Source organism: Mirounga angustirostris, unplaced genomic scaffold (genome assembly GCF_029215605.1).
Source record: "Mirounga angustirostris isolate CCGP_5_RB_7025 unplaced genomic scaffold, mMirAng1.0.hap1 SCAF_4, whole genome shotgun sequence".
Classification (NCBI taxonomy): Eukaryota; Metazoa; Chordata; class Mammalia; order Carnivora; family Phocidae; genus Mirounga; species Mirounga angustirostris.
In genome coordinates, this window is record NW_026991712.1 from 100,708,442 (window position 1) to 100,731,174 (window position 22,733).

Below are 22,733 nucleotides of genomic sequence, written 5' to 3' on the forward strand. Positions count from 1 at the left end.
TCTTTCAATATTTCTTTCCCGGACTTTGTGACTTTGGTGTCGCTCAACTCAGTGGTCGAGAATTCTTGGGTACAGATGGCTGTTTTTTTTCCAAGCCTTATGATGCCCAGAGTCAGGAGCCAGCCTAAGCCCCTGAGAAGTGGGTCTTGACATTCAGGTCACAGCAGATCTGCTCAGACCCATGTTGGCCACACCATTAATGTGGCTTCTTTATGAACACAGCCTGCACCAATCTGACAAATTTCCAGACAATAGAGATTTGATTTTCCTGCAAGAGAAACCAAATAGGAACTCAGGAACCTAAGAGCTGTTCTTGGCCCTGACAACTTTCTAACTGTGACCTTGACCAAATGCATTTACCCCTCAAGACCTCAGTTTCATCAGAGGAAGAAAGGTTAGGAAGAGGTGTTCTTTAAAGTCTCCTCCAATTTTAGAAGCTCCATGCATTAGTGAGACAGAATGATTGGAAGTTTTTATGCAAACTCAGTCTTTATGCAACCAAAGGTCAGCCCTGAAATGTTTTTATTTCATATACATCTTTTTAAACATGCCCTTTAATAAATTTGCCCTATGGCACAAAGCATAAAAAATAACAATTAAAGTGTGTTGCACAGAATAGCAATGTCCAGGGCACATTTTAAATTGACCCCTATGAAAATTGCTGATAGTTTATTTTATTTGACCCATAATTCGGCAATTTTATGTGACTCGATCTACTAAAGTCATTAAAACGCAAAATTTTTAAATGTGCTATGTTTGTCTTGAACACCGACAGATGAGGAAAAAGCTGAGGATTTTATGTTTTTCTCTGACTTTACACATTGATGCCAAAAATCTTTATTTTCTTTTTTTTGGTGGGGAATGGTGGAAGAGAAAATGATGCTACTATATTCCAATTTCTATAGAAGACAAAAAGATATCTGAACTCCTTCCTTATCCTCTAGCCCGAAAGCTCTCCAGTTCATTCTCCCCGGCAGAGCAGAGTCTAAAACGTGCCTGATGTGCAGTCTGATATCCTGTCCTGTTGTGGTTTCCCGGGCATCCTAAGGGTGGCCGTCAGTAGAGGTTATGTGTTAGTATGGGCAACTTGTTGCTCAGCTCCTTTTAATCCAGTTCTTTGGCAGAGTAGCCATGGGATCTGTGTCTATGTCAACGATACTGATAATATTAAAATAGCAAACACTATATAGCACTTCTTATGTGCCAGGCACCAGTTGAAATGTGTCGTGCACGTTAAATCATTTCATCTTTACTTTCCTACAATAGCTGTACTATTATGACCCACTTTACAGATGAAAAGACTGAGGCATATAAAGTTTTCTTTACATGCTCATGATCACACTCCTAGCAAGCGGCCCAGCCAGGACCCCAGCCTCTAACCTCATGCTCTGTTGCCTCTTTGGTTGGGCTTCCAAATGCTGATTAGAATGTCAGCATCATGGGCACAGTTCCAGAGTGATTCTCAGGACAGGGTCTCTGCCGCCTATAATCACAAATGTAATTTACAATGAATAAAAATATATTTGTTCACAAAATTTTTTTCTCCCGGTGTAGCTGGCAAACCCTTGTGCTTCCCTGTGTATCTGTGTGGGGATGGAGTGTTGGGTCCTGTACCTGCAGCAGGTCAGTTTCCAGGTTGGGGGAGGCAGGTGTGTTTTCTACAAGCTTGTTCTGTCTGAGATTCTCATGCATCGCTCTAGGGATACCCCCCATTTGAACCCCTACCTTGGATATTGATGAAGAACCAAATCTACTGGAACTATTCCGATTATTTGCCAAGGTTTAGATGGATAAAAGAGTATCATGTTATTTAATAAATTTACCAATAAAATTACTCCATCGATTCAAGTTTACCCAGTAGATTGCTCATCTATCTACTCGACACGAAAGAGTTTTTAAACCGTAAACCCACAGTGATTCTACATTCAAATGCATGTTATTGTCTTCCAAGTCTCGCTTTGAAGAACTCTGTCGCCATTTCCTTGCTGCTGCCTTTTCCCCTGAAGGGTTTGGTGGTTGGTCTTCTGCACTGATTCACAGTGAAACCAGGCTGGCTGTTTGGGGGACCCTCCTGTCCCGAGCATGGGGGACCGTGATTCCTCCATTCAACTGTGAGACCAGCAGGCAAGGCACTGCCCAGAATTGCTGGAGGAATTCAACCAGACCCCTGGTTCCATGAGTCCTGCAAGAGGGGACCACTCATTCCAAATGGAGACAATAAAATTTTAATCACCCTGGGGTCTGTCGTAAGAACCCGCAGGTAGATGATGGACTGTCTGTACAACTTGGCTCTTTTCCTCGGATGCACTTTTGAGTCTGAGAAATGTGCACATCTTTTTCCTTAGCAAGCAAGTTATTTTAAGAAAAGAAAATGCACTCACCCATTTAGCATTGAAAATTTGAGGTAAAATTTTGTCTTTCGGCAGGTGGGGGTTTTGCGATTTTTTTTTTTTCACTTTACTCATAGGATAACATCTGTCCCCAATTTACCCACAAATATTCTCTTAGGGACTCACTGGGCTGGGGTATCCTATCCTTAAGTCGGCAATGATTTTCCTACTGTCACGAGGCCTGAAAGGACATTATCTGATGGTGTTCTTGGTGGCCCCAGAGCAATGATTTGAAAACGTGCCCATGGTTATCCCTTTGCCTTCTTTATCCAGACTGGAGTCCTTTCATGGCCCCATCTGGAGTGCTTGGCTCGGTGCTAGAAAAGGACAGATTCCTAGCAGATGGTTTATCAGAGGACCTGGCACATGGTTTGGACAAGAAAACCTCATCTAATACCTTTGAGTTTGGGAAGCTTTAGAGCAAAGAGTAGCTCCAAGGCTTCGGCACAACCAGGAATGTTTTGCTTATTAGATTTTTAAAACGATGCTCAAGTAAATATCCAGACAAGGGCAGTTCTGGAAATCCGGCAGCGCAGACTCTACCAACCTAACATATCCCCTTAGACCAACTTGACGATGTCTATGAAGTTTGGGGTAGGGCCAGCGCCTTGGGCCTGAAAGGAATGAGGCTAATCCTAAAGGATATCAGGCATTTTGAAAAGTGATATTTTAATTTAAAAGATGCTACTCTCATCAGCACGAGATGTCTTGCATACCTAATAGGTTGCTCAAAATGAGTATGTTCAAACCTATGCCTTCTGCAGTCTTCCCCATCTCAGTTAAGGGCAACTCTATCTTTCCATTTGCTCAAGCCAAAAACCAGTAGAATCATTCCTGATTCCTTTTTCTCTCATATGCAACATCCAGTTCGTCAGTAGATTTTTTTTCAGCTCTACCGTCAAAGTACATCTCCCATTCAAACTCTTGGTTTTTGCCCTGGTTGGAGCTGACATTAGCTAGCAACTGGATTATTGTAGGTGCCTCCTATCAGGCACTCAGGCCCCCAGTTTTACTTTTAGTAATCTATGCCCCTCATAGCATTCTGAGTGAGACTGCCAAAATCCATGTCCCAACATGTCGCTTCTCCACTGGAAACACTCCAGTGGCTTCCCTTTGTACACACTGTGGAAGTTCCCTCAGGCCTGCAAGGCTTTGCATGATGGAGCCCCTTGGGTCCTCATTGATCTCTCGTTGCTCCTCCTGCTCATTCTGCTCCAGACACGCTGGCCACCTTTCTGGCCCATGAACTCTCAAGGCATACACCCATCTAGGACTTTGACCTTGCTGTTGCCTTTGCTGAAGCGCTCTTCCTGCAAATATCCAGCTCATTCTGCCCTTGCCCTCCTTCCTTCCAATTTTCCACTTAATTATTTTATGGCTTTTGTCACCATCAAATATACTATATATTTTTCTGATTTTCTTTGTTCTGCTTTTCTCTCCTAGAATATGTATTTCTTAAGGGCAGGGAGTTTTGTCCCCATTTTAAAAAATTATTATTATTTCCATATTAACAGCACTAAGAACAGAGCTTGGCAGGGTTAAGTGCTCCAAAAATATTTTTGGATAAATGAATCATGTATTTCCCAAATACGTGTCAGTCATTGTGCTAATTGCTAGACACACAGTGGTGAACAAAATAGACAATGATTCATGACCTCGTGGATCTTAAAATCGAATGGGCAGGGAATATGGTCATTTAACAATGAGACACAGAAATGAGAGTTGAAGCATTTTAAGAACTTGAAGAACTGGAAAATGTTGAATGACACTGCAAAGTATGGTTTGAGAAATGACACTGTGAGGCAGAAATCAAGCTATGTTGAAGTTTGGGGTGTGATCCCAGCCGTGAGAAGCCATTGAAGGCTTTTAAGGAGGTGAGTGACATAGTCCCACATGTACTTTGTAAAGTCCTCTCTGGCTGCAGTGTGGGAGTGGATTGGAAGAGGTCAACAGTGGATGCAGGGAGATGTGGTGAGAGGTGATGGTCAAGGACCAGGATAGTCTGCATTACATGGGCAGGAGCCTAGTACCAGTCTGAATAGGATTTGGGTAGATTTGGGTAGGAGGGGTCAAAGATCAACCCCAGGTTCTGCTTTCAGCAGCAGGTGCATGCCATTTCCTGAGAGGCACACCGCAGTAAAGGGGGTTTGGGATGCAGAGGGGTAAGAGCGGTACTGGGGAAAAGGTCATGAGTCAGCTTCTGACATAGACACATGCAATGTCCCGTGGTGACATCCCTCCTTAGGAGCAAGTCTGAGCAGGAGCAACAGATGAAGAGTCCTTAGTTTATAGATAGATGGTGATCTAAGTCACTGGGGTGGATGGGATCACAAGGAAAGAATTAAGATAAGTAAGGTAGGAGTTCTGGGACAGAGTGCCACCTGATTTTGCTATCCCACGCTTGATCATGTAGGCAGAAAAGCCTACCATGAAGCTAGGAGAAAAAAGCATTGTGTCAAGGAAGTCAGGGGAAAGGAGAATTCTGCAGAGGAGTGTACAGTTCGTTGTGCCAAATATTATTATGAGATCAAGCAAGGCAGGGCTGCCAGTGGCACTCACGACGTGGAAGGCCATTTCAGAGGAGCGTGCAGCGTAAGATGATGGGAAGGGACTGAGACAGGGCGGGAAGGTGAGGAAATGGAAGCCACAGTGCGACATGGTGCATGAAATGTAACTGTGAAAGGGAGAAGTGGGAACGTTATGTTTAAGACGAGGCTGAAATGTTCGCGGGAGGCAGTGATCAGGGAGAGGCTGCGTGCATGGTGGCGGCCACAGCAAGATCAGAGGGACAGTGTTCCACACGGAGATGGTGGCCAAGGCTCAGAGCACATGGACTCGGCACATGGGAGGACCAGAAAGATCACTGTGGTCGGAGCTCGGGGCAAAACGGGGGAGGCCAGCTGGGAGAATTAGGCTGCTCACAGAGCAACTTGACAGCCATGGCAAGGAGTTTGTATTTAATGCTAAATGTGACCTTAAGCCGTGCGACAGCTCCCACTTGGGGGAGGTATGATTTGAACTCATCTGAACGCTCGTGATGATCTCAGGGTCCTGGGATCGAGCCCGGTGTCTGTCTCCCTGCTTGGCGGGGAGTCTGCTTCTCCCTCTCCTGCTGCCTCTCCACCACACTTGTGCTCTCTCTCAAATAAGTAAATAAAATCTTTTTTTTTTAAAGATTTTATTTATTTATTTGAGACAGAGAGAGAGTGAGAGAGCACAAGAGGGGGGAGCGGGAGAGGGAGAAGCAGACTCCCTGCCGAGCAGGGAGCCCGATGCGGGCCTCGATCCCGGGACTCTAGGATCATGACCTGAGCCGAAGGCAGTTGCTTAACCAACTGAGCCACCCAGGCGCCCAGTAAATAAAATCTTTAAAAAAAAAAAAGAACAAAGCACCCCTTCTGCAGTATTCCACACCTCCTAGTGTTCCTCACCTCCTTGTATACCTCTCCGCTGTGCTCAGAGACTCTCTATTCCACACCTTTAGAAAGAGATGAGAGATGGGTAGACCCTATCCCACCATCCCTGCGAGGGTGGAACTCGAGATCCTGTCTCTCCTCTTCTCAAAAGCCCCCAGGATCCCCATCTCACTGATGGGGACATTGAAAGTCCTCACCCTGAGTCATGAAGCCCAGTGTAAACTGTCCCACTCCCCACTCCTCTCCGCATACTCTTTCCCTTCCAGCCATACTTGCCAGGTAAGCTCCTGTCTCTGGGGCTTTGAACCTGCTGTTCTCTCCTCCTGGGATGCTCTTCCCCCAGGTATCCTCAACGTCCTCTCTCTCACCTTATACAGACCTTTGCTTAAATGTCACCTTTTCAGGGAAGCTTTCCCCTGGCTACCATACCCAAATTCTCAATGCTTCCAACAGAGTGCCCACTACTTGAAATATGACATCCTGTCTATTCTACTTAATTTTCTTTATTCTCATCTCTTCCACTGAAATCAAAGCTCCATGAGAATAGGTCTGGTCTGGTTTGTACTGATGAATCCCTAGCACCTAAGACAGGTGAGTGAGATTTAATTGTGCTTGAATATTTTATTTATTTATTTATTTTTTTAAAAAGATTTTATTTGGGCGCCTGGGTGGCTCAGTTGGTTAAGCGACTGCCTTCGGCTCAGGTCATGATCCTGGAGTCCCTGGATCGAGTCCCGCATCGGGCTCCCTGCTCGGCGGGGAGCCTGCTCCTCCCTCTGACCCTCCCCCCTCTCATGTGCGCTCTCTCTCTCTCTCTCATTCTCTCTGTCTCAAATAAATAAATAAAATCTTTAAAAAAATAAAAAAATAAAAAAATAAAAAAAAAATAAAAAAAAAAATAAAAAGATTTTATTTATTTATTTGAGAGAGAGAGAATGAGAGACAGAGAGCATGAGAGGGAGGAGGGTCAGAGGGAGAAGCAGACTCCCCGCTGAGCAGGGAGCCCGATGCGGGACTCGATCCCGGGACTCCAGGATCATGACCTGAGCTGAAGGCAGACGCTTAACAACTGAGCCACCCAGCCGCCCCTGTCATGATTAATTTTTTTTTTAAGATTTTATTTATTTATTTATTTGAGAGAGAGAAAGAGCACAAGAGGGGGGAGCGGGAGAGGGAGAAGCAGACCCCCTGCCGAGCAGAGAGCCCGATGCGGGACTCGATCCCGGGACTCCAGGATCATGACCTGAGCCAAAGGCAGTCGCTTAACCAACTGAGCCACCCAGGCGCCCTGTGCTTGAATATTTTAGAAAGGAGACAGGGACACCACCTTATCACAGGTGGTAGCTGCCTTTGCAACCTTGGCACACACAGCTGTTGAGTGAATGCATGAGCCATGATTGGTCTTAGGTAGGAAAAAGGACATCTCGTCCACATCGCTTCCATTTTGGCAGGAGAGGAGAAAGAAAGGATGAGCGCTTGCCGATTTGTGGCAACTATTTGAGAACGTTCCTATCCGACGGTGTCTACTTTCTCTGTGGAGTGGCAAGTGAAAGTGGGAGTGAGGGTAGCATTAAAAGGTGTAAGGAACATGCAGGGAGAGCCTTCGCAGTGATGACTGTGGAGCCAAGACGAGTGAGCACACCACAGAAACGGAGCAATGGGAAGGGCAGTGCTGAAGACAAGGCTGATTTGTGTGACTTGGAGTGTATAGTGGTGCTAAGGTGCCTGATTGGAAGACGTCCTTCATCAGAGATTGGTGGGCTGGGTGCGGGCATGGAGAAGACAGGTACTTGGAATTTTCCAGGTGCTGTGATGACTGGATAAGTGATTTGCAGCTATTTGAAAGAGAGTAGTTGAAAAGGTGACCCACTGGATCTAAGCTGGATCAGTAGGGGATAAATACAGAAAGAGGCAGGTGGGTGGGGGGCTGATGGAGCACTCCATGGATTGAAGTCATGGCTGTCCCTCCCATGAGGGCACAGCTCTGTCTGCTGACCTTATCAGAAGAGTCTATTCTTTGTCTCATTCCTGACATCTCTAAAGGTTGGGAGGTGAGGCTACTTTGCCCAGCCTTGATGTAATTGTTTGTTGTAATCCTCCAATCATTCCTTCATGGCAGGCACAAATTGGAAGTTGGAACTGAGGAAAATAGAAAAGTCTATGATAACTTTGTGTTTGTGTGTTTTGAGGGTTAGAGATAGGTAGCCAAGAGGTAGGGAATATAGGAATGGAACAGGGTTGGGGGAGTGGATAATGAATTCCATTTATTAACATGTTCAATCAAGATGTGTATGAGACACCCAGAGAAGAAGATCAGTAAATAGTTGGGTCTATGACTCTGGAGTACAACTTATTAACTGGGGAAAGAGCTGTGGGTTGAAGATGGATATTTATAAGTTATCAATATATAGGTAGTGATTGGAGCCAAGAGAAAAAAATATGTAGGGTGAGTAGAGAGACAAGGTCAGGACATGCCATAGGGAACACCTGCATTTATGGAGCAGGTAGAAGAATGTCCAACCAAGAACTGAAAGAAGGTGAGGGAAACTGGGAAGGGTGTTACAAAGACCAAAGGAGGAGAATTTTGAGAACAAGGGAAGAGCCAACGGGGACCAGCGCTGCAGTGGACCAGGTAACATGGGGACTGAAAAGAGAGGCCACCGGGAGACTTCATGAGGGGACTCTGAGGCAGCAACCCCCCCAGAGCTACAGGGACTGCAACCTCTCTTTTACAGGAATGAGAACTGAAAACAACAAAGAATTGCCCTCCCTGGGGAATGTTTTAAGGCTAGTTCACTAAAGCAGCCCCATAAGCCTAAAGAAATCTTGATCTCACCAAGAGTCTTTGCTGTAAATCAAAGGTGCATAAACACACCTCCCTGACAGAAGAATGTTCTGGATACAAGCCCCAGTGTACTGCCCTCTGCCCACGATGCACCTGTCCCTGGAAGCTCCAGGTCCCTGGGGGGGATTCCAAGCACTGCTCACCATAATATGTGGCTGCCGCATGGAACACTGAGCTCCTAAATGGGGCTGGATGTCGGCTTGTCCAAAAACATGTTGGAAAAACTCAGCAATTGATGGCAGCTGGACTAGATGACCTTGTGGTTATTTTCAACCCAACAATTCTTATATCCTCTGAAGGAGGGCTCATTCAGGTTACTAATTTTGTCATGTTTCCCCTGGGGATTCTGTTGCAAAAGACTTCTGCTTTGATTTCCACTGAGGGGTCCTTCAGCTGGCTTCCCTTCCCTGCCTATAGATCCTCCTCTTTAATCCTAGGAGAGGTGAGGCCCTAACCTTGATGTGCCAATCAAGCCTTGTTCCGCTCTTCTCCCAGCTCCTCCTTGGACTCTTTCCTTCCCCAAGTTCATGCTTCACCATGTGGGGCTTAAAGTCAGGGACTGGATCTATGAGGGTGGGGGGGCAGAGGGTGGTCCAGGGTCTAGTTTGAGAAGAGGCCATGGCTGTGCAGTCCCAGAGGAGGGGTGCATCTCCCACCACACTCCTTCTTAACACCTGCTTCAGCACCCGCTGTGCTGTGGGGCAGAGTCAAGAATGCTCCGTATTCTGTCCTCAGTGCTCCATCTTTTCTATCTAGTCTACCCAGGCTTGGGGTATTGCTCTTGGCTTCCACCATGATGCTGCAGCAAGATTTAGGAATGTAGGTGAAATAGAAGCTGAGCCTCCCTTTGGGGCCTCCAAAGTCCTGGGTAGTTAATGAACTAGGTTGTAGGTGCCAAGTGCAGGAGAGGATTAGAGGTCCACATGGCACTAGTAGGGTGAGTTGGGGGTGGATGAGGGCTTGAGGAAGGCTAGACCCCTAGGAGAAGGGTGCGTTTCAAGCATCACCCTTTTCTGGATTTTCCCTGCGAGTCCTGAGAATGAGCCTTACCCCTGTTCCCAGAGACGCCCCTTGTATGTATGCGCCTCTTAACTTGCTCCTCTCTGACCCTTCCAGCCTTGCCTCCATCTCACCTGCCCCTCCCCCCTGCCCCCTGAGCTGTGGCTGGGGGAGCTTCTTACCTCTCAGTCCAGGGGACCCAGCCTTTAGCAGGGGGCAAGGTGGCTCTTCCCCAGGATCTTGGTCTGATCGTACAGAGTCTCAAATCCACCTTTGTCCCCATGAGAAGTTGTGTCTCACTCCCCAGTTGCTTCTGGTCAGGAGTTGGGTGGTGGCGACAGGGCAGGGCAGTTGGTGCAAATCGCTTTGGGTTATTGTAATCCCCAAATAACTAGCCAACTCAGAGATGCCCTGTGGACTGGGGATGGGCAATGAAGACGACTGAATCTGTTGTTTAATTACTGTGTGGATAATTATTGTGCCTGGCCTCAGGTGCCGATCATTTTTGGGGCGCCTGGGTGGCTCAGTCGGTGGTTAAGCTTCTTGAGACTCTTGATTTCAGCGCAGGTCATGATCTCAGGGTTGTAAGATCGAGCTCTGTGTCAGCCTCCTCACTGGGAGTGGAGTCTGCTTAAGATTCTCTCTCTGCCCCTCACCAACCCCCTCTCACCTTCTCTTTAAAAAAAAAAAAAAGGGCGCCTGGGTGGCTCAGTTGGTTAAGCGACTGCCTTCGGCTCAGGTCATGATCCTGGAGTCCCGGGATCAAGTCCCGCATCGGGCTCCCTGCTCGGCAGGGAGTCTGCTTCTCCCTCTGACCCTCCTCCCTCTCATGCTCTCTGTCTCTCATTCTCTCTGTCTCAAATAAATAAATAAAATCTTTAAAAAAAAAAAAAAGGGGGCAGCAGCAGGGCAGAGTCGGGATGGAAGCCAAGCTGAAGCAGATCCAGCTCCGGGCTTTGGAGCCTGCAGCCCCCTGTATCATGACCATTTCGAGTGGCAGCCTCAGCCCGCTGTGATGGGACAGACACTCCTTGTTCTCCAGATGGGGTGTTTACGCACCTGTGTGCCTGTCTTGCCTCATGCACGCCATATTTATTTACATAAAGCTTTCATAAAATGCCTTTATCCTGCATGCCTCCCACAGGAGTAGGTGAAAGGTGAGCTCCTGCATCGGGTTGGCTTTCACAGCCCCATCACCTGGGAGATGCCAGTTCCTCCCACAGGAAATCCAGTGGACAGGAGAGACCTGATGCACAGGAGGGCGAGGTGGCGCAGGGACGTGGGGACCTGCTCTCCAAGGGCTGGCCTGAGCGGCAGTAAAGAAACTGAATCAAGGCAGCAATGTGTTTGGTCAGGTCAGTGAGTGGTTATGGGCACCAACAGCCAGGCTAGGGCAGGAGGCCACCAGTCAATGGCCAAAGTCATTGCTGCCCTAAACACACGATCTTGGGGTGCTGCTTTCACCAGTGGCGCCTTTCCGGGGGTGGGAGCAAGAAGTAGGGGGCAAGTGCTGGTTCTGCCCTCTCAATCTTGGCTCTTCCTCAGTCTTCCTGAGCCACAGCACATACAGGTGTCACCCCCCACAGAAGCCTCCCCATATGCCCTTGAGAACCAGCCACCTCGGGGACATGGTGTTGTGGGGAAAGATGAGCTGAGAAGGAGGGGGGAGGATACAGATACAGCAACATCTTTCCTGTAGTTGTTAGAGAAAGGAGGAGCCAGCTCCTAATTCACCCTGCTTCTCCTGCCTCCACCCACCTGAGCTCTCAGCATCCGTTCCCCCGAGGAGCTCAGTGACCAGGGCGAACGATGACACGGCTCTTGCGCTGTGCCCACCATCTGCTTCCTCGGGGCATTGTTCCAGCTTTGCAAGCAGTTAGCTTTAGGGGTCAGTCAGGGAGAGGGGGGTCCAGGGCGTGGTGGCCAAGGGGCCCTCGTGCCATTTGGCCTCACTCATAGCAACTCACCTGCTCACTTGCATAGTGGGCGTGGCTCACACACCTCCCCCTGGCAGGGATGCTAGGTCCTCAGCGAAGGGGACAATGCGCACAGAGGGAGGGCCAGAAGGTGCAAAGCTTTTTTGACAAGCCTCCCCTAACCCTGCCCCTACCTTCACCTGGAAATCAGTTATTCCATAAATATTTATTGAGCACTTACTGTATGGTAAGTGATGGGAATAGAATGATGTGATATTAGGGTATAAGAAATGTGTATTTGGTGTTTGTCCCAGGATCTTGGCACAGAATTCATAAAACCCTTGGAATTCCTGGAATGAAATCTTTTGTTATTCCTGACGCACCCCTTTCAACCCTGAGTTTTTGTTAATGAGATGACTGGCATCTGGATGCCCGGAGAGAGCTTTAGGTTGGGGATGGTTGCCAGATGAACCAGCCATGTGGTTAGAGGGTTGGAATTTTTAGTTTCACCCCCTGACCTCCAAGGAGGGGGAAGGGGCCAGGGATTGTGTTAATCACCAATGGCCAATGATTTAATCAACGATGCCTTATGTAACAGAACTTCCACAAAAACCCTAAGTGAAAGGGTTGGTGGGCTTCTGGGTTGGTGAACATATCCATGTGCCGGGAGAATGACACACTCTGAACTGCACTAGAATTCCTTCCAGACGTTACCCTCTGTACCTCCTTATCTGGCTGTTCATTTGTATCCTTGGTAATAATCAGGTAATAGTAGGCATTGTGTTCCCCTGAGTTCTGTGAGCTGCTAAAGCAAATGATCAAAACTGCGGAAGGGGTTATGGGTACCCTGATTTGTAGCCAAGTCTGACAGAAGTTGCAGGTAACCTGGTAACTGATTTCATTTGATTGGCATCTGAAGGGGCTGGGGGGCAGTGTTGTGGGACTGAGCCCTTCACCTGTGTGGGGTCTGCGCTAACTCCGGGTAGTTAGTGTTAGAATTGAATTGACTTGTAGGACATCCAGTCGGTGTCTGCAGAGAATTGGAGAACTGCTTGGTGTGGAAAACCCACACATTCTGTGTTAGAAGTGTGGGTAGCCGAAAGCAACCCATTAAATAGTGAACGAGGCAGCCATGGTCTCTGTCCTCACAGGTCTTTCGATTTAGCAGAGGAGCTTAGACAAGCAAAGAGCAAAGCCCTCAGACGCTCTTACCACTTTTCCCCTTATTTACCCCCTGCTGGTCATTCTGGCCTCTCCCTGGTTGTTTATAAATGCCAAGTGTGCCTTGCGCTTGCTGAGACCTCTGTCTAGAATGCTCTCCCCGCTGATTTTCTCATGCCTCGTCCTTTGGGTTTCATTCAGGTCTCCGCTCCAACGACACTTTCTCACAGAAGCCTTCCCCAACTTGCCTATCTAAAATAGCATTCCTGTTACTCTCCAGGCCCTGACATTGCCTTATTTTTTTCTGCGGAGCTCTTGTCACTCCCTATTATGTTACATATTTATTTCTTTACTCTTTTAGGGTCTGGCTCTGCCAACTGGAATGTAAACTCCCAAGAGCAGGGAGTTCGCCTGTTTGCTCACTGGTGTATTTCCAATGCCTGAAACAGTGCCTGGGACATGCAGAGTAGATGCTCAGAAAGTATCTGTTAAACAAATAAATAATAAGTAAACTGCACAAGCGATACTGAAATTATAGTTGCAAAAAGTACCCCAAAGGAGAAATTACAGAACTTTATGAGAGTACATCACCCAGTGTGTGAGCAGGTCTCACGATATAAACAGGGGCTCCGGAAGGGTCTCTTTTGTTGGGTTTAAGGCTTGCCAAGCAGGGTGGTGGGTGTGGGACTTGGCCTCTGTTATGGAGATGCTGGGCCTGGTTTCTGCTGAGTTCCTACCACACGAAGCCTCTCGAGCTGCCCAGGCCAATATGTTAGCCACCAGCCATGTGGGCCTATTTAACTTTAATTAAATAAAATACAATTAAAATTCACTTTCTTAGTCATGCATTTCAAGTGTAACTTAGCCACATTTCAAGTGCCCTGTAGCCACATGGGCCTTGTAGCTACCATACGGAGCAACACTGTTAGATACGGACAATCTCCATCACTGCAGATCATTCCATGGGGCAGCGCTGGTCTAGAGTGTTCCAAACCAGCAGCAGTCTGGTATGGGTAAGGCATAAGCTATCTGCCACATTGGCATCTGTATCCATTCCCATTAGCAGCACCGGAGAGAGAGACAGAGAGAGAGAGAAGAACAGGAGGGGAGGGGAGGGGCGGGGTGGGGAGACCTGGTTACCAATGACCCCCATGATGTACTCATGTATTTTTCATGAACTTGCTCTTTCCCTTGAATCACAGAACGACCTCCCCACTAATACTGACCCCCTTACCCTAAGAAGCAGAATCCAACACATGGTTGCCCTTATTCATATGCTCCCTTTTCCTGCTGGAAAGAGAAGGATGAGATGCTTTGATATTACCTGCATGGGAGGAACAATGGGGGTGCTTCTGCAGACTTTGGATGGAGGCCCGTCTATAACATGTGACACCATTGCTGGGAAGCCGGGAAGTCAGGTGCACTGCCCCCTTTTCAGGTTAAAGGATAACATCTTCAGGAGAAAACTGCACAAAGAGAAGGGTCCTTGAGCCTCCAGAGGTAGGTGGCCAGGGCAGGCTCAGAAATCTGTATTTTGTAAGCAGACTGTTTTATGATTCTTGCTTTCTTTGTGTTTATCCCTTTTGCGTGCCTTTTGTACTTTGATTTTTTTTTTTTTTTTTGGCAAGCCCAGCCAGGCTTAGCTGTACTAAGGATAACCAGAGACAGAAGATTTTGTTCCCACTTGTGCCAGAGCATGTTAGGGGGCACAGCCATTTCCGGGGGACAGGCTGGTGGCAGAGGAATTGTCTGTGAGCAAGTCCCAGGGGGAAGGTAAACCCTGGCAGCCAATATTGGATCCACCTGGTGAAATATTTCTTCCCACCTGGAGCTTCATCTTCTAGGGCAAACACCTTGGCTGTTTTTAATAAGAGAAGTGATAATAACAGTAGGATTTAAACCTGTGGTCTGGCGGGACACAACACCTGTGTATGTCCAGGCACCTCACATCTGCATATCTTACAGGACCTGTTTGTGTGACCAGAAAGGAGGAAAACTCCGGGGTGGAAGTAAGATACGTGGGAATTATTTGTCATTCCCCGTTTGTAATAAAATTTAGAAAAATACAATTACAAATATTCCTCATGAGATTATATGCTCCTGTTAATTTCCCTAGTCCTTGAATAAGTGCAGCTTAGATTTCCCCGAGCACTTCAGCGTGCCAGTTTACCGGTAACTATGTGCGAATATGCTCATGTCCAGGGATCAATTACAAGCGATGCGTTCCCTGTCTGTAAGAGCCGTGGTCCCAGCTTTTGTTCCGCACGCCTCTAACTAGATAGCCCTCTCGGTGTCCCTGCAGTGACCAAGGAGCAAATAGGAAAAATGAGCCATCAATCAATTTAATGCTATCCTTTTCTTTCACACAAAAACTTCCACTCAGTGGATGATGACTGACATAAAAACTAAATCCATCCGTTTTATCACTGCTCTCCAAAAGGACAAGTGTGAGAGGCAGGGAAGAGGACGAAATATGTAGGATTAATCTTACCTCTAGTCACTGGTCTGCTGTGGTACCAAGTAATCTATGACTCGGGGGAAGAAAATCAACTATTAAAATAGCCCTCCTGCAATTTAGTGCACATTTAGTATAAAATGCTGTGAAACGTAAGCGAGCTCTTTGGGAGTAGGATTCTTGGAATATCCTGTTTAACATAGAAAACATCTTTAAAAAGGGTCTGAGAATACAGTGAGGTCATTCATTCATTCATTGAACAAATACATATTGAGTACCTATTACATCTCAAATGCATGCTGGACACTGAGGACACAGTGATGAACAAGACAGAACCCAGTTCTTGCCTTCATAGAGCTTCTTATTTGGTGGTGAGGGCAGATGTTTAGTAAGTGAACAAAGTGAGACAAATGTTACCAGAGAGGACGCACGGAGAGCATATTGCTCCACTATGACAGCCCGTGGTGGTGGCAGTGAGTGATGTGGTGAACCCTTTCTGGGGAAGGGACAATTGAGGTACCCTACAGAGGGTGGGTAGGATTGGGACATGGAAATGGGAGTGGGTGGGGGGAGGGTTGGTAAAAGTGAGGAAGGCATGGGTGTAGGCCAGCAGGCAAGAGGGAACGGGACATTTTAGGAACTAAGGTAGGAATGGGAGATGTAGAGAAACAAGGGCAAGAGTGGCACATAATGAAACTAGAGAGATTGAAAAAGATCAGATCCCAGATAATGCTGTGAATCACGATGAGAAGTTTAACATTCTACAAAGGAAAATGGGAAAATAAAGAATTCTAAGCATAGGAATGGAATGCTTTAGAAAGATCTGTGTGCAGCAAGATTGATCAGAAGAGTATAAGACCAGAGGCATGGGGTCCAGTTAGGTGACGAGTGCTGTCGTCCAGGTGAAAGCCAACAGGTGTTTGGACTAGAGCCAGAGCTGCGGACATTGAGAGAAATGGTCAGATACCGGGGAGACAGAATCCGTAGCACTTCATGATTGATTAGATGGAGGGAGAGGTGAGAGCAGAGAAGGAATCAGGGATGGTCCCTGGGCTTCTGGCTTAAGCAGTGGAGTAGATGGTGATGTTCCCACTGAACCAGGGCACACAGGAAGAGGAACAGGTTTGGGGAGTCAGGAAGAATGTGACAAGGGTAGTTGTACAAATACTGAATTTAAAATACTTATGGAATATCCAAATAGAGATGTCCAATTAGCGGTTTGATATACGGGTCTGCTGCTTACCAGAAACAAGGCTGCATATCTATTCCACTTTTATCTCTAGTTTTCTTGACTCATTTAAACAAAGAAACATATTATAGATAATGCCTTTGGAAAATTACTTACGAGTTGTAAAAACAGAGGCTAAAATGATCCTTTAACCTCCAAATTCGACCTCTGGGAAATTATCCCAAATAAATTACCCAGAAAAAGAGAAATACCATCTGCGTTGAATTCTGGTTTATAAGAGCAAAAAACTGGAAACATGTTCATATCCAACCAAAGGGGTTAGTTAAATAAATTATAGTATACCAAACAAAACAGAATATTGTACAGTTGTAAAGAACAGTAATTATGGATATATTATAACAGCTTAGAAATATGCTTTGTCATTTTAAGCTAACAGCAAAATGCACAATTCGATTTATGCTATGATTATGATTTTGTGGAAATGATCACACATGGACAACTAGTAGGGCACTTGAATAAACAAAGAGTTGACTTGCCAAGTGATGGAATTATGGTGATTTTTTATTTGTTAAAATGTTGTCTGTAAACATGCTAAACAAGATAAATATGGTTTTGATCTTGTTTTGGTTTTGGTTTTGAGGCAAATGGGTTTCCATCTTAGATAATTGTAGGCACCATCTTGCTGAGCTGGGGACATGGGGTTCAACAGTTTTGTGTGGCTTGATGGATTTTGTCAACAAGGATCTTGTCTCCCGGGTCTCCCCACAGTCACTCAGGAATCTCATCTGAGCATGTCCTAGTTTCTCCAACAAAAAACAAGTCAGAACTCCTTAGAGCCCATGTGAGTCTCCCCTGGGATCCTGTGGTTTCAATCCTTTAGGTTCAGATCTTCTTTCCTCCCGGTGGTTTTCCAATCTCTGGAGACTGAGGAACTTAACACATGAGTGATCTCATTCTTCTCTTCTGCTCCTGACTTGCCTCAGGAACCTAGTAGGAACTAATGGTCAAACATCTGAGACAGGTTCTCATTTTGTTTTCTCATCTCCTTCATTGAAAGCCCCCCAGTGAATATTTGCGAATGACCATATAGATGATGTGCCAACGATTTCCAGCGGTGGAGTGCTCTGAAGATACCGGACGTCCGTTGTTCCAGTTCTTGTCTAATCCAATCACGCCCTTTGCAGTCCATAGGCTATGGGGGGCCCTTGGCTCACAGGGGAATCTTGGATGACACTACCGGAACAGCAGAGCCGGGATGCAAAACTCCTGGGTGGAGATGTCATCCTGAAATGGTCTGGGAGAAAGATGGCTGTATTGGCAGGATCCTTTGTTTTTCAAAAAAAAGAGCAGCTCTGCCTGGGAATGAGTCTAGAAAATGAACTCCGGGGGCCATGTGTATGGTAAGGACAGATTTCACGCTTTTGAAATAAGCTGGGCTAGGTGGCGGAGAAATGAATGCCAATGAAATAATGAAACATAAACCCTCAGATGGAAAAGAGCTCTTTTCATTCTGGGAGGAGAAAACAAAACCAACCAAAAGCGGATTTCAGATGTCCTTTGTCCTGTGTTGATGACAAAGGGCGAGTTAGGGAGATTGGGCTAGGTTGGTTCCCTTGGAAGAGAGAAAATGGCTGAATATTCAGAGGCTCCCTTTTCTCTGTAGGGCAGCCAACAAGAACGTTGCAGTGAACACCCCGGGGATGGGAGCGGTCAGGTGAGGGGGGCGTCAACAATGGAGCCAGGCAGGACATGGCAGCGGTGACTTCTCCTTCCAACTGCTCTTTGCCCCAGCACAGGTCTTCCTGGGCTTTGGTGTTTAGCATTCACAGCAATGCCACCATGTTAATGGCTGCCTGGGTATGATTTACAATTGGCCAAAGGATGGCTTTGTGTGGTTATAAATGTTCAACAGCCTTATTATGTTTTGGTGAACTTCTGGTTTTGAAACCTCTTGAGAGTTACGGAAGAATCACAGAGATAGCGTGCCACCTACCCTTCCCCGAATGTTAGCACTGTATACAGCTGTGGTACATTTTCCAAAACACAGAAATTCACATTGGTACAGAGGTTATTCACATTTCAGGACTGTTTCCACTAATGTCGTTTTTCTGCTGCAGGATCCAATTCGGGATGCCGCGCTGCATCCACGAGTCTGGTCTCCTTCAGCTTTTCCCGACGAGGATAGTTTCTCAGTCCCTCCTTGTTTTTCAGGACCTTGATAGTTTTGAAAAGCACTGGTCAGGTGTTTTGTAGAGTATTCTTTAATTTGTGTTTGAGGTTTTCTCACGATTAAACTGGGGTTATGGATTTGGGGGAAGAATGCCACTGGGGCGAAGTGTCCTTATCATGATAACAATACTATGTCACCATGACTTCTGCTGGCGATGTTAATCTTGATTGGGTTAAGGTGGGACCTTCCAGATCCCTCCGCTGGCAAGTTACTCTTCTTCCCTTTCTATACTCCTCTGAAAGAGACATTAAGTGCAGCTTACACTCAGGAAGAAGAGAGAAGTATCAAAGAATTTGTGTGCATATGCTAAGACCACCACAGTAATTAATACATATTTTAGGGGATTATTGTGAAGCCAAACTGTTTATTTATTATTTTAAAATTAAATTTCCTTTTTTTCCCCCTGATCACAACATGTAAAGCAGGTGACCTAAATCTTACCAGTCTCACAGACAAAAAAAACAAATCTCACCAATCACTGGGTGTGTGTGTGTGTGGGTGTGTAGTGTGTATATTTACTATTTGCTAACTGACTTCGTAAATTTATGACATTGCAAACATACTTTTATGCAAAGTTATATTTGTGAAGACCATAGAGTATGATACAATTCATTCATTGTCTAGCCCCTACCAAGAATGAGTGCCTAAGATCAATACAATTACCAGAAGTTTAAAAATATATGGGCTTTTGGAGCGCCTGGGTGGCTCAGTTGGTTAAGCATCTGCCTTCGGCTCAGGTCATGATCCCAGGGTCCTGGGATCGAGCCTCACATTGGGCTCCTGGCTCAGCAGGGAGCCTGCTTCTCCCTCTCCCTTGGCCTCTCCCCCTGCTCATTCTCTCTCTCTCTGGAACTCTGTGTCTCAAATGGATAAATAAAATCTTTAAAAAAATGCTTTAAAAAATACATGGGCTTTTAAAACTTAACACCCCAAAAATGAATAATACAATTAAAAAATGGGCAGAAGATATGAATAGACATTTTTCCAAAGGAGACATACAGATGGCCAATAGACACATGAAAAGTTGTTCAACATCACTCAGCATCAGGGAAATACAAATCAAAATCACAATGAGATACCACCTCACCCCTGTCAGAATGGCCAAAATCAACAACACAAGAAACAACAGGTGTTGGTGAGGATATGAAGAAAGGGGAGCCCTTATGCATTGTTGGTGGGAATGCAAACTGGTGCAGCCACTCTGGAAAACAGTATGGAGGTTCCTCAAAAAGTTAAAAATAGAACTACCCTAAGATCCAGCAATTGCCCAAAGAAGACAAAAATACTAATTCAAAGGGATACATGCACCCTGACACTTAGAGCAGCATTATCAACAATAGCCAAATTATGGAAACAGCCCAAATGCCCATCCACTGATGAATGGATAAGGAAGATGTGCTATCTATACACAACGGAGTATTACTCAGTTATCAAAAGAGTGAAATCTTGCCATTTGCAATGACATGGATAGAGCTAGAGAGTAGTGTAATGCTGAGTGAAATAAGTCAGTCAGAGAAAGACAAATACCATATGATTTCACTCATATGTGGAATTTAAGAAACAAATAAGCAAAGGGGGAAAAAAAGAGTCAAACCAAGAAAGAGACTCTTAACTATAGAGAATGAACTGAGGGTTACCAGAGGGGAAGTAGGTGGGGGGTGCTTTAAATAGGTGATGGGGATTAAGGAGAGCACTTGTGATGAGCACCGGGTGATGTATGGAACTGTTGAATCGCTATATTGTATACCTGAAACTAATATTACACTGCATGTTAACTAACTGAAATTTAAATAAAATTTTTTTTAAAAAATGGGTTTTTAATTTAAGCCATTTAACAGGGTAAAAATAATCAAGATTGAGGCTGTGTAGTCCCCTACACCCTAGGCAGGACATTTCACTCTCAGCTCTTGACCTCTGAGGCAGAGACCAAAGCCACAAGTCTTCCACGGTGAAAACTGAGACATTTAGACATTCTAGAACGCCAGCATAAATCTCATTCAAGAGCATTTGACTTTCACCAACTGAAAGAAATTGCAAATGCTTTCCTCATCACTTTAGGAGCCTGCACCTGGGGGCGGGGGCAGCCCAGCTGCTAACAGTTAGGACTCATTTCATAAATGCCGCGTCTTTGAAAGAACCATAATTTGAATCTTTTTTCTAATATGAAGAGTGAAAGAGTGACTATTGTAGTGAAAGGTGTAGGAAAAAATTAGATGCCATGGAAGTTATAAGCACTTCATCAAATTTACGTTGAATCTCAGGCCCAAGAGAAGCCTGGAGTTCTGTTACCATCACAGTGTGGGGTACAAATAAGTCTTAAACACTTGTGACTGGTACAGGCGTCCTTCCACTGTCTGCCTTTTGCTTTTCTTTCTTTTTTTAAGATTTTATTTATTTATTTGACAGAGAGCACGCGCGAGGGCACGAGCAGGGGGAGGGGCAGAGGGAGAAGCAGGCTCCCCGCCGAGCAGGGAGCCCGGTGCGGGGCTTGATTCCAGGACTCTGGGATCAGGACCTGGGCCAAAGGCAGACGTTTAACAGAACTGAGCCACCCAGGCAACGCACCCTTTTGCTTTTCTTTCTTTCTTTTTTTTTTTTAAAGATTTTATTTATTTATTTGACAGAGAAAGAGAGGCACAGCGAGAGAGGAAACACAAGCAGGAGGAGTGGGAGAGGGAGAAGCAGGCTCCCCACTGAGCAGGGAGCTCGATGTGGGGCTTGATCCCAGGACCCTGAGATTATGACCTGAGCCGAAGGCAGATGCTTAACGACTGAGCCACCCGGGCGCTCCCCCTTTTGCTTTTCTTAAGTAAAGCGACTGATAGGTCTGTTGTAGGGAGGGTCGGGGAAAATACCTAAAGATAATATTGCAACCCCTAAGAGACCTGTTTACTTTTACTGTTGCTCCATATCAACTGGCAAAAATTTAGCTCTCTCTCTCTTTCTCCCTCTTCTACTCTCTCTCCCTCTCTCTCTCTCCTTGGTTCCCCCTCTTCAGAACCTCAGACGAGGGTAAGGAATAAGAAACCATGCATTCGTTATTGGAAAGGCTTGCGGGTACCTAAATAAATAACTCTCCATGTCCAGAATAAACACCATGTTTGACATTAAAGGGCCACATTAGACTCCTGACACATTTAAAAAAATACTAGCCATTTCTCTTGTGAAAAAGACTTAAGAGTGGCTGAACTTCGGGGTGATCCCCAAGAACCATGTGGATGACATCTGAGAGGTTGCTGTACTCAGAACCACCCAGAGGGCTTCTTAGCAAGAGCTTCTGGGTTCCATGGCCAGCCTCTCTGATTTGGTAGGACCCAAGAAGTTGCATTTCTAACAAGTTCCTATGGTATGCTGACACTTTCGGCCCAGGACCCCTCTTTGAGCATGACTTCTACAGACCAACTTATTTGTGTAGGTTATTTTCTGCCCAGGTAGCAGTGCTGACTAAGTGAATGTGATGAACTAATAATGCAACACCAGGACAAAACCAAATTCAGCCTGCCTCACTACAATTTTATTCTAATTAACATCTGCTCTCTCTTGGGCTCTCTGAAAAACTCTTTTGATGTTTGTATTTGTAACCACCCCCAAAATGAGTTGATGCAAAAGTTCACTTGATTGCCAAACGTTTCCTTTGTGATGAGAAAGGATTTTCCTTTCTCTAATTTGAGAGATGTTTTGTTTCGTCTTCAACAGTGGCTCAAGCAGGTGTTTCTTTCCCTCTGACATCTGGCAGGCCACACTGGCTCAGAGTTTTCTAATCTTTTTCTTACCCTTTGCCCCTTGGAATCTTGAGGTTATAAGGCCTGGGGCTTGTTTTGTGTTGCAGGGATCTTTGACAATTTCAGCTGTAGCTCTTTTTTTTTTTTAAGATTTTATTTATTTGACAGAGAGAGACACAGCGAGAGAGGGAACACAAGCGGGGGGAGCGGGAGAGGGAGAAGCAGGCTTCCCGCGGAGCAGGGAGCCCAATGTGGGACTCGATCCCAGGACCCTGGGATCATGACCTGGGCCGAAGGCAGACGCTTAACGACTGAGCCACCCAGGTGCCCCCAGCTGTAGCTCTTTTAGCCTCAGATGAAAATCTGTGGCTTCTGGAAGTCATCAAGTCAAATGAAATAGTTTCGGATAT